Source organism: Poeciliopsis prolifica, unplaced genomic scaffold (assembly GCF_027474105.1).
Source record: "Poeciliopsis prolifica strain line A6 unplaced genomic scaffold, Auburn_PproV2 SCAFFOLD029, whole genome shotgun sequence".
NCBI classification, from domain to species: Eukaryota; Metazoa; Chordata; class Actinopteri; order Cyprinodontiformes; family Poeciliidae; genus Poeciliopsis; species Poeciliopsis prolifica.
Genome location: NW_026562404.1, coordinates 2,134,656 through 2,145,802, shown reverse-complemented (window position 1 = coordinate 2,145,802; position 11,147 = coordinate 2,134,656). Strand labels below are relative to the sequence as shown.

The 11,147-nt window shown below is 38.1% G+C and overlaps 1 protein-coding gene across 2 annotated transcripts in view; it reads left to right on the top strand.

The window, feature by feature from the left end:
- Positions 1-4,250: 4,250 nt before the first annotated feature.
- The window catches only part of cntn3a.1 (contactin 3a, tandem duplicate 1), an 87,360-nt gene continuing 80,463 nt past the window's right edge, over positions 4,251-11,147 (top strand). For both annotated transcript variants that reach the window (XM_055049389.1, XM_055049388.1), the window contains exon 1: positions 4,251-4,843. The gene's annotated coding sequence lies outside the window, so the exon portion shown is untranslated. The remainder of the gene's footprint in view (positions 4,844-11,147) is intronic.

The window sequence follows — 11,147 nt, the reverse complement described above, 5'->3', positions numbered from 1 at the left end:
CACCTTCCTAATTGAGAAAAACATGAGAAAACTAAGGAAACATAAATGGCAGCACACTCCTACAAATTCCAGAACTTTACACAGTGTTAAAAGACACAGTGTGGCTGGTGGAGATGAGCGGAGGATGGATGGCAGGAAGTCCAGCAGCTTTTATATCCATCACCTGCTGGAGGCCACCAATTGGACATCTCTGTCGTCTTCTGGGAACCAATCAGAGACAGGCTCCTGCACACTCATATTTGCATAATTAAGTTGCCAATGCCAGTCATAACACACAGCATGCATATAAATGTCTGCTTAAGTAAACATTGATCATAAAGTCAGGATGTAATCATTTGTCAGTTGAAGAAAGAAAAGCTAGTGTTGCCATGCTGATTTTTGAACTATTCTTTTTTTATGGTATGGAAAGCCAGTGCAGTCAAAAAGCTATCACATCTCTAGAGTGCTGTTTGTGTCATAGTTTTGGAATATGTTTGAGCTGTTGCACCATGCACACAGCTGACATATGTGTTGCTGTGTGTGTGACTGTTCAGTTTGTTGGAGTTTTCTAACGTTCACCCTCACAGTATAACTCGTCTCCTGCTCTCACTCCTTGGTTCCTCATATCAAATTATGCTACTTCCCTGTTTCATTTGCTGGCTTTTTGTACCTGGTTTCTGTGTGCTTGTTCTGCTCTGACTCCCTGCCTTCTCTGTGATTTTTGTAAGTGTTCTGTATTTTATTAAACTTCATATATCTACTTGCTCCCGCCACCTTGCTGCATTATGATCGGCCTTCACACCAACCTACATCACGACAAAGAGAGCTATACTTCTGGTGTTTATTTTCATTTATTATTATAATGTGATCTTACATGTTAAAAACCAAACGTCAGTTTGTCTGAAAATCTGTACATTTTATATGTTTGAAAAATTATTTTTAAATTTTGGAATTTTATGCAATGTACAGAGTTATTGACACATTCAGGTTGGCCCAACATCACAAAGAAAAAGAACATTGTTCAGTGGTTCAAAGTCCTCTTTTCGGCTCAACTTGAATTTTGTATTTTAGTTGGATGTGCTCCTATAGTCTGAAAGAAAAGGGCAAGCACAGAATCTAAAGCCATTTTAAGTTTTGTTTGACGTTACCAATCCAGTGATGAATTGGAGAGGTATGGTACCTGCTGGTGTTGGCCTTTTGTGTTTTTTAAAGTCCAAAGTCAGTAGGTAGCAAACTTTTGAGCATTTCATACTTCCTTTTGCTGAGAAGCTTTATGGAGATGATTACTTGATTTTCCAGCAGGACTTGGCACCTTGTCACACTGCCAATTCAATCTGGAGAGACTCAGACGGAGAAAAGGGAAACCATTAGAAGAGTTTATTGACATACAAAATTAGAGTCTTTGGTGCTGAGGACATCGATTATTGTAAACTTTGCGATGGGCTTAGATGAGCATTCCATATGCTGAAAGCAACGTCATCCGCCCGGGACCTGACACTGGTGGTGGAGGCGATGAAGAATGCAGCCGAATGGCCGAGTGAGTGGAGGTGGGTTGAGCTCTGCTGGAAAGCGGAAGACGCCATGGATGATGGTCCTTATCAGCTGGGACTTGGACGGTGATTGGACTTGACATGCCTTTGACCAGCGTTGATTAATCAACCGGAAGCACCGGTTGGACGATGCAAGTGGGGTTAGAAGAGTCTTCCGGTTTGAATTTGCGCCTCGGCTTCATAAGTACCAATAGCTGCTCTAATGAGCTTGATATCACTGTGCTTGACTGGCCAACAAACTAGACTGATGTCACTGTGGCACAAACACTAACACAGTATTTCATGCAGACATAGCCCCAAAGAAATATTTTTCTTTATTCACATTTAACTTCACGGATATACATTCTGAATTAAATCATCTTTTCATTTCTCTCTGATCATATTCTCATCTTGGGTTGGGTTGAATTTGGGTTTTCATGAGTTATAATCTCAATCGATCACAATTGACAAAAAATAAAACTTGAAATATGTCCCTGTGTGTATGATTCAATGCTTTTATGCTCTTACCTATTGAAATCCATCTGTGTTTGGAACATAGCGCTCTATTAGTGAAGACATAAGAAATCCCTGTCATGACAATGAATATGCATGAGACTGACAGTTTTTTGTTGTTGTTTTGTCCTCTGCAAAGTATATTACTATTATTATTTATAACCAGCAAACAAGGTTATGCACTACTGCAGAAATCACAGAAATCTGAAGTAGTCAGAATAAAGGAGCAACATGATGTATAGAATATTAAATGTTAAAGCACATGTTCCTGTTTATACTGAATATATCTATTTAAATATTGCTATTTAGGTATTTCATTAGTCTTTCTTGCTATAGTTGTTAGAAATGTTTATTGTTATTGAAGGCATGACGAGAAAAAGCTTTTCTTCTCACTGAAGACTTTGATGTCTAGGATTTCTCTCTCACCACCTGAAGACATTCTCAAAACTTAGTGACATGAAAGTCAAAATCCTGTTACCATAAAACTTGCTAATTATTACTTTCACACTCATGAACTACAAATTCAGAAAGGAATATTTCATGTGTGAAATTCTGGTTTATGTCATTTACAACATAGACCAGAACCCATGCACAATGGACCAGATATACACAACATGACTGACTGACTTTTGAATAAATAAATATTTTACTTATTAATTACGGAGAAAGAAAATAAGCCCTTGCTCTCAAATATAGCCTTAAAATAAAGTAGAAGTAGTTGCAATGTATTTTACACAATAATTTGCAAATGATAACAGGTGACACAACTGGATATATGTGTATTTCTCCCTACTGAAAGAAAACAGGGCAGCATTTTATCTTGATTTTTGTTTTAAAAAGAGTATCTAAAGTAATATTGTGTAGAAGAAATTCCAGCCAGACAAACACATAAACTGGACCCATTAAATATTCAAGCCCAGTCCAAGCCCAGTCCAAGCCCAGATATTAGGTGACTACATACAAAAAATGTCCTTTGAGGTGAAATTATTAACTGGGTTTGTGTGTGGATACTTAGAAACATTAAATGATAATTCCGTGAGCTAATCCAAATATAGATTTTTTCTATCTTTTCACTTTTTTCCCAAAGCTTAGTAGGGTATTCATTAATTCCTTCAGTAATTATCCCTCTACCATTGGCTCAAACACAAGCAGATTCCCTTGAATCCCACTTCACATTATGAGTGGATTATGAGCCAGAGGCCCATAAAAAGTTCTGACTGTTTAAACTTAATGAGCTTGCAGCCTGTCTGGGGTTGTTTTACAGCAGTGAGAATCATTTGTATGATCAACTGACAGAGATGTTATTCGAGAAAACTTGCTTCCTGCAATGAACTTAAAGTATGCATTCGATGCAGAGTGCTGTCAATGTTATGCTAAAGAAATGGTGATTCCCCTCCCTTCCAAAGATACATTTTAATGATTCTATAAACAATATACTAACAGATGGCTCAAGATGATATGTTTATAAAACCATTGTCTTAATTAATTAGTATTTTTTTTAGATAAAAAGATTTAATTTGCCAATTTGTTCCTTCTGCCAACTTCTGATACTTTACTTGAATGTCCAGTTAGGTGAAGTGAATGGCCAAGTCTTGGTAGGTTTGAAGTTGTCAGAAGCTGTTGCGATATTAAGATAATAGATTGAACTGCTTCAAACTATTAAACATGGTTATTTCTTGGTCTTCATGATGGTGTCGGTTATCCCAAAGTCACCACAAAACATTATACATATATCTAGTGAGATGTCATTCCACACATGTGAAATACAAGTTGACCTGGATATTTTTTTAGCGGTGTTATGTCTGAAGGCGGTTAACAAAAATACTGTTAACACTCATCAGATCTTTATCTGGAAAAAATATGAATAATGAACAATAATGGACAGTTTTGCAATACATAATGTTGGTGGATCATGTAACCTGCAAGTGGCTGTAATGTAATAAAATGTGAAAAAAAAGTTCAATAGATGTGAAAACTTTTTCAAAACATTGTATAAACTAATTAGGGGGTGATATTAGTTTGCCATTTTGTATTATTATTATAATTATTGTTGTTGTTTTGTTGTTAGTATTCTAATAAAAAGCAACTTACCAAATTGCTTCCATTAATTTCTACTGGGTTTATTAAAATAAATAAATAAAAAATGCCTCAGTGGGTCTGGGTGTAGCCTGAAAAACGTGGAATGATTCCTCTCTCTTGTGGATCCACCTCTGATGCCCCGCGTGCCGCGCCGCCAGCTGCCGCACGCTCACGCAGTTCTCACGGCTGCGTCCTGCTGCCGGAGCGCCACTCTCGGATTGGAGACCGATGCGAGTCAGACTGCGAACCCGTCCGCGATAAATGAAAAAGCAAAATGCCACCCGGTGAAACGTAAAGACATTTGGAAGCGCGGAAGTCCTCGTCTGAAGCCGCCACACCGGGTCGGGGTTTGTGGGTAACCCGCCTGCCTGCCTGCCTGCCTGCGGGCGACGCGAGCAGAACCGTCGGGAAAACCAATGCGCGTGTCGGAGGAGACAAGCGGGGCGCTCTGGACGGGAGAGTTTAGAAAGAAAGCAACTGCTTTGACTTCTGGAACATTTTTCTTTTGACAATGGAAAGAAATGTTCGCCAACATTTTTAGTTAAGAGTTAGAGGAAACCTTTTTTTTTTTTCCTTTTTTTTTTTTTTTCCGAGAGAGAAAAAACAAACTTAAAACTATCGCTTTGGACTCGGATCCAGATGAGAGCTGCGGGGCTGGAGCTGACAGGAGATGAGCGATGCACAGTAACATGGATATACTGAAGGGGATAAGCATCAGCGAGCACCGCTGGACATGTATTCCGGTAAACATTCAATGTCACTTATTCAATTCAACGTTACTCCTCCAATGTTATCAGTTGTGTCGTGTGTGCATTTATCTAGAGCAGCTACAACTTCTGCCTACAAACCTGATATTTTGAACATCAGTAGAATTGAAGCTGCTAATATTATGCTTGGTATGTGAGTAAAACTCACATACCAAGCAGCACCTGCACATGGAGGAAGGGGTGAATATTGCCCTGATGGTCATGCTAACAGGTTAAAATCCCAGCATTGTTTTTTGTGTTTTTACTTCCCATCTGACTTGTGTCACAATATCTCATTAGTAATAATAGCAATCTCTGCCTCCTGTAATTGCTGTGCCCACCATTCAGAACAGGGAGCCCTTTTCTCTGCTCTGTAACATCCACCTACCAAGTCTTTTCTCATTTAAAACCCCTCTGGCAAAACTCATTGTCGTCTCTAATCCTTGGGGGATTGGATTCACTCCAGTCTCATCATCGCTTCCTTTTCTTTGATTGCAGCCAGTTGATTGCTTCAGATTGTCCAAAGTCCTTTTGACTCTTGCAAGTAGTTACTCTCCTGAAAATGTCCATATGTCTAAGAGGAATGTCTGAGAGGGAGCTTATAATGCAGCAATTAAGTAAATTGGAAGGAAAGTGGATTTCTGTGACTGTGGCATAATATCTCTATTATAAAAGGCTGTAAACAACAGCAACAAAAAAAGTTTGTAAATTATTTGCACAGCACGTTGGTGTTTTTAAGTGCTTTTGAAAAAAAAGAAGCAAGTTTGGTAAGGGAAGCATGGCTCGTTCTGTCTGATGAGTTAGCTTAACTGTATTCTCTGCAGTGAAATCACAATTCATTTTCTTAAATTGGGTGGAATATTCGCGGTGCAAAGCATCTCCAAAGTCTCATTATGAATGGACACGTTTCCAATGTCACTCGCTCAGAGAGAGACAGAGGCTGAACTTGAAGCTCATTGTGCCTCACTGACTGCAGCCTCATGGGTGAAATGATGAGGAAAATTGTTGCATTGAATGAGGAGTTCAATTAGCGAACTCCAAAAATAATGTGTGAAGGACTTTTTTGAGAATTTATTTTACGTAAGTGAAGTTTCAGTTTAAGTTTATGAAGACTACCATCATGTCTGGTTTTGTGGCTTTGTAAGCTTGCTGTGGGTTAATTCACAATATTTGAGTGAGCCTGTGGATTTATTCTAAGGCAACACCCAAAACAGACTGATTCCTTGTAATGCGTGCAAATCTACATAAATTAACCAGGATTTGTGTTGACCGCTATAGTTTGGGTTAGCTTTAGTTACCATGACTGAAAAATGTCTTAAAGGCAACAGTGTTAATGTTGTGGAGTGGCAGCTACAAAGGACTGATCTCAGTCTAATAGAAAATATGTCAGCAAAACTGGAAATGGAGTTTGAGCCAGATGGATAACAAACCAGACTCAGATACACTAGTTCTCTCGCTAGTAAAGGACTGAAATCCATATTATGAGACATTTTTGGAAGGATACCCAAAATATTACACTAAAGTCATACAGTTCAAAAGGCAAATATATTGTATTTGCAATAGTAGTGGGTCATATAGCTTGAAAGGAAGAAGAGATGAGAGAAAACGTAGAGGTTGCAGGGGTGGGAAGTATGTCGTAAATGGCCTGGGTTTCAAATTGAACCCTGGACAGCTGGATCAAGGATTATAGCTTATGTGTATGATGTCCCTGTTCTTCCTCTGAGCCATGTGTCACCCCACAGAAAAGGTTTAGATTAATTTAATATCCAACAATGAGAAAGAAGGTTTTGTCTTTACAGCATCTGTGACAGAAAACATTGCCGGCGCTGATCCATGTGTTTTAGCATTTAGATCCTGCTGTGCATCCTTCTTTTAAGCACACTAATGCTGACTTACACTTCCATTTTTCAGTTGTATTTAGATTACATATTGTAAACTCATTAGTGTGCGAGCACTGGGTCAATTAGAAAAACAGTACCAATTGAAAGCAATTGGCGCGCTCGCTGAATGAGAGCGTATGATTATCTCAGCTGAGTTTCATGACTTTGTGCTTGGTATTTCTCTTGTGTGATCTTGTTGGCAGATAAACAAACAGACAAATGGCAGTAAAAACATGCCTTGGGGAAAAAATGCCACTACAAAAACAAAATCAATTTTGGGTTGTGGAAAGAATGGGCACCATTTGGTAGTCTTCAGGGAAATAACAGAAGAGAAAAGTGAAGAGATATACTGGCCAGGGAGAAACAAATTTCCTTTTAAATAAATGAACAATAGTTAACAATAAGTGATATTGTTTAGCCTCAAAAAAAAGAAGAAACTTTGACTGATCTTGACCAAATAAACTTTATATAAGGTTTGGGGCAGCATGAGATTTCCATGGTATGATAACTGAAGTAAAAATATAACATTTTTCAAGTCTTATGCTGAAAAAAAAAAAATTATTCAAAACCAAAAGACATTTATTATTTTCTACGTTTGCACCATTAAATAACATATCTATTACTAATAATGCAGCATTTTGTCTATGACATTGTGTTTCTTGTAAGGGATTTAAAGCTGTAAGAGGCCTCTTTCAGCCAGCTGTCCACCAGTGCACAGCAACAGGTCGGGTGGAGGCAGTGCCGTATAACTCTATTCCTCAACAATCTGAAAATCCGAAATTCACCCCACAACTTTGTTTGATCTGTAATTAAAATGACTTTAACCTGAATGAATGTTTTTGGCAGAAGTTGTTAGTTTTTGAAACCATAACTTTTTCCAACCTTGATTGGACACAGAGAAATACTCTTACCTTTTTACAATAACTTGTATATTTCAAAGGTTTTGATCCCACAAGACAACTGTTAGTCATTTGGAACACAAGACATCTCAAATGTGTCATTTGTGAACAAATATGTATATATTTGTTCATTTTATTGGATTGCGACCTACTTGGGATATTATAACCAACGAGTGCTGCATCCCAAACTTGTATTTGCAAATGTTTATCTCCCTCTGTAAATCCTCTATCAGGTTAACTTTTCATACAGTTACTATTACTTCTAGTCAGAATAAATGTGTTTGTAAAATTAAAGGATTTCTTCAAACCTCACTAAACTGAAATCTTAAAACCGACCAGCGACCTGCATCCGGACTTCATATCACTGTTTTTCTTTTACACTTTTGAAGTAAATGTGTGCACTCTTGCTTTATTCTGCATCTGCAGAGTACATATAGTCTCAGGCATATATGTCTGTGGAAACATATGCCAGAGTTGACAGGTGGTCGTTATGGAGGCTTCATGTGGCGCAATTTCTGATCGGTCATATATCACCATTGGCTTTAGATGGTGTCTAATAGCCTATAATTTTCTATGTCTAAGAAGTTCTACTAATGCTTAAGGTGAGATAATTCTTCCTTTATATCATTTATTGTAGGCTCCCTAATATGTGTTGCCACTTTATTCTCTGTATTTGGATCACAGGTGTTCAGATTATGACGCTTAATGCAACCATCTATAAGCTAACTTAAATGTCTCATTTCAGTGTTCGGCATGAGTGTTCCTGTGCATAACTTCTGAAGTTTGTCAAAAACCTTTCAGACTGAGGTTTGAAATGTCATGAAGGAAGCAAGAGAGCAGGAGGAGCTGCTCAATATATTTCTGTTGCTCTTGTCACAAGGGAGATTGAGATGAGCGCTTTGGTGGCGTGCCCCTGGTGTGGGCTGGAGAAATGAAGAAGTTGGCATGTGTTATGTCACGCCTCCGGCTTGTGTGCTTACATCAAAACACTATTAGTCTCTTTGTCTTGTGCCACTACTTGAGCAAGACTTTTGGCTGAGGAATACATTGGCACTGCTTCAACTCCCCCGGTGCTCTGTATGCGAGGAAGGAAAGCGAATATATTGACTAAGTAAACCTTTAGCTTAAGAATGTATTTGATTTCGGCACTATAAAAAAGAAATTCTTGGAAGAAGGAAGCATATTTAAAATCGTTCAACTGATTTGAAACTGCAGGCGTAATTTGTGTGTAGATTTGCAAAATAAAAAAACAGCCATAGCAAACCTCACTAAACTGTAATCTGAAGCATAAAAGCCTCTTTGTTGCTGTCTTTGTGTGTTTGTCTTCAGGATTGCAACAGCTTCAATGTTTTTGGTAAATCAGAATATACAGGATTAGGAAGATTTTTTTTCCCCCTTAGAATAAAGAAAAAATCACTCATTGAAAAAGAATGTGTGGGAAAACATGATCCAGCATGCGATCAAATGAAGTTACAGGACCATTGATTAAAGATGCAGTATTGTGTTCTGTTTTTGTTTTTTGGGGGGGCTCTCGTCTTGTTTCTTGCAGAGCGTAGGAGTCTGGCCTCATTCATGATTCAAAGCTGGCGGGGTGGGTGTGATTGTGGTGGGATGCTCATGCGTTTGTGCTCAGTGTGACTTCATCTTCATCTGGACTCCTCAGGCAAATAGGACCTTCAGTACAGACCTGTTAATACTCTTTTGAGTCCTGACACAATTGATGGTGACTGAAAGATGGGGCGTAGTGATCAGGGTCAAATCAGCTGACAATGCTCTCAGCTTTTTGTGACAGGCCGAATTAAAGTCTGTGGTTTATCAGCTCCAGCTGGTGCTGTCAGAGGAATAGAGGGCAAGAGATATCACTCTTACAACATGGGACACTTTACAGATTTTTCTTTGTCTCCAAGAATCAGAGGCTTCTGCAGCAGCTTTTGCCTTTCCTCAAAAGTTGAAGGATTCAATCTGCAGTTTTCATCTGTACGCTATCAATAGTTTTTTCTTCAGCAGTGATTACTTTATTCATTAAAAGTAAATTAGTGATACATTTATAGAATCTGTATTCATTTTTATTTCATGCATTTGTAATAATTAACTGAAGAATCTCGAGTTTCCCCAGCATCTAGTGAGGTATTTTTTTTTAAAGTGCCTTGCAAAAAGATTGATATTTCCTGTACTTTTTCACATTTTCTGGTGTCATGACCACAATCTTGATTTCATTTTAGGATGAGTTGAAAATGGGATTAGTTTATGAAAAAAAAAAAAAATATCTGAAGCATTTGAACATGTCATGAAACATTCCATTCTGTATCAAGTTATGGCCGTTAAACAAAACTGAAATGTCAGTCTCATACTACACTGTCAAAATATGTATGTAAATTTATTGCTTTTGAAGAAAAATGCATGAAATAAAAATATGTCACTACTAATAAGTATTTTCAAACTTAAATTTAGTGACTTAAGCTGAGGAAACTCTCATGGAAACATTATCCAACAATTCACCTTAAAAAATAAAAATCTTTTTCTTCAGATGTAATTTACATGCTGTAAGCATAATTTGGGTTTTCCCCAGTTGTCTAAAACCATACTAATCTTAATAGTACGTAAATGGCTAATAGCAATGTGTCACTCTAATTATTCTTGGACCAAGAAAATGGGAATAACACTGATAATCCCAACTGGTGAAAGACATTGAAATGTGATCTGATTGAATCTCACATAGTGAAGATTCGTGTGCATCATATTCATTTGTGAATTGAGAGGCAGACTGTTTTTATTTTTATTTTTTTATTTTTGCTGTTACATTTAAACGCAGCATAGTTTGTGCAATCTGGGCGGAAACAGTCAAGCCTTGGCTGCCACTTTAGCCTGACTGATATCCCATTTCTCAAGTTTTGACTATTTCAGCGACATGAAAGGAGTTGGAACTTGAAAGGCAAAGTTTGAAAGCCTTCCCTATCATTAACTTTCATCTCCTATGGCAAACAAATGAGGGAATCAGCCTGCGATGAAAGTGAGCCATCGGCCTTGTCACAAGCACTTAAGGCCACTGGGGTAATTAATTTGTATTGAATAGGAAGTCAAATACTGATGTGGACACTGCCAGACTCCCCTATCATCTTAGTGCTGAGCTTCCTTGGATCAAAAGGATTTCTTTCTCTTCCTCCACCCGCCTCCCTGCCCCTGCAGTGTGATGTCTTGTCTCAGGACTTGCTGAATAATAGAGATCAAGGGATTGCTGTCAGAGGCCAGCAAATATGAATGAAGTGTCATGGCAGTTCACATATTCCGGCAGAGTTCGCTTGTTTTGGTGTCAAGAGTGAATAAATTAATATTAGATGGCCAGACGGTAAAACATTTAGATGGCTGACAAAACAATTACTATAACAGATCCTGAATATGGCTTTTATTTGCATGTGTGTAACAAATCAGAGACAGCTCAATGTGCAAACCGACGTGACACCTACACATTCTACATTATCAGAGGAAATGCATTTCACTTAATTGCTACGCATATAAATATCA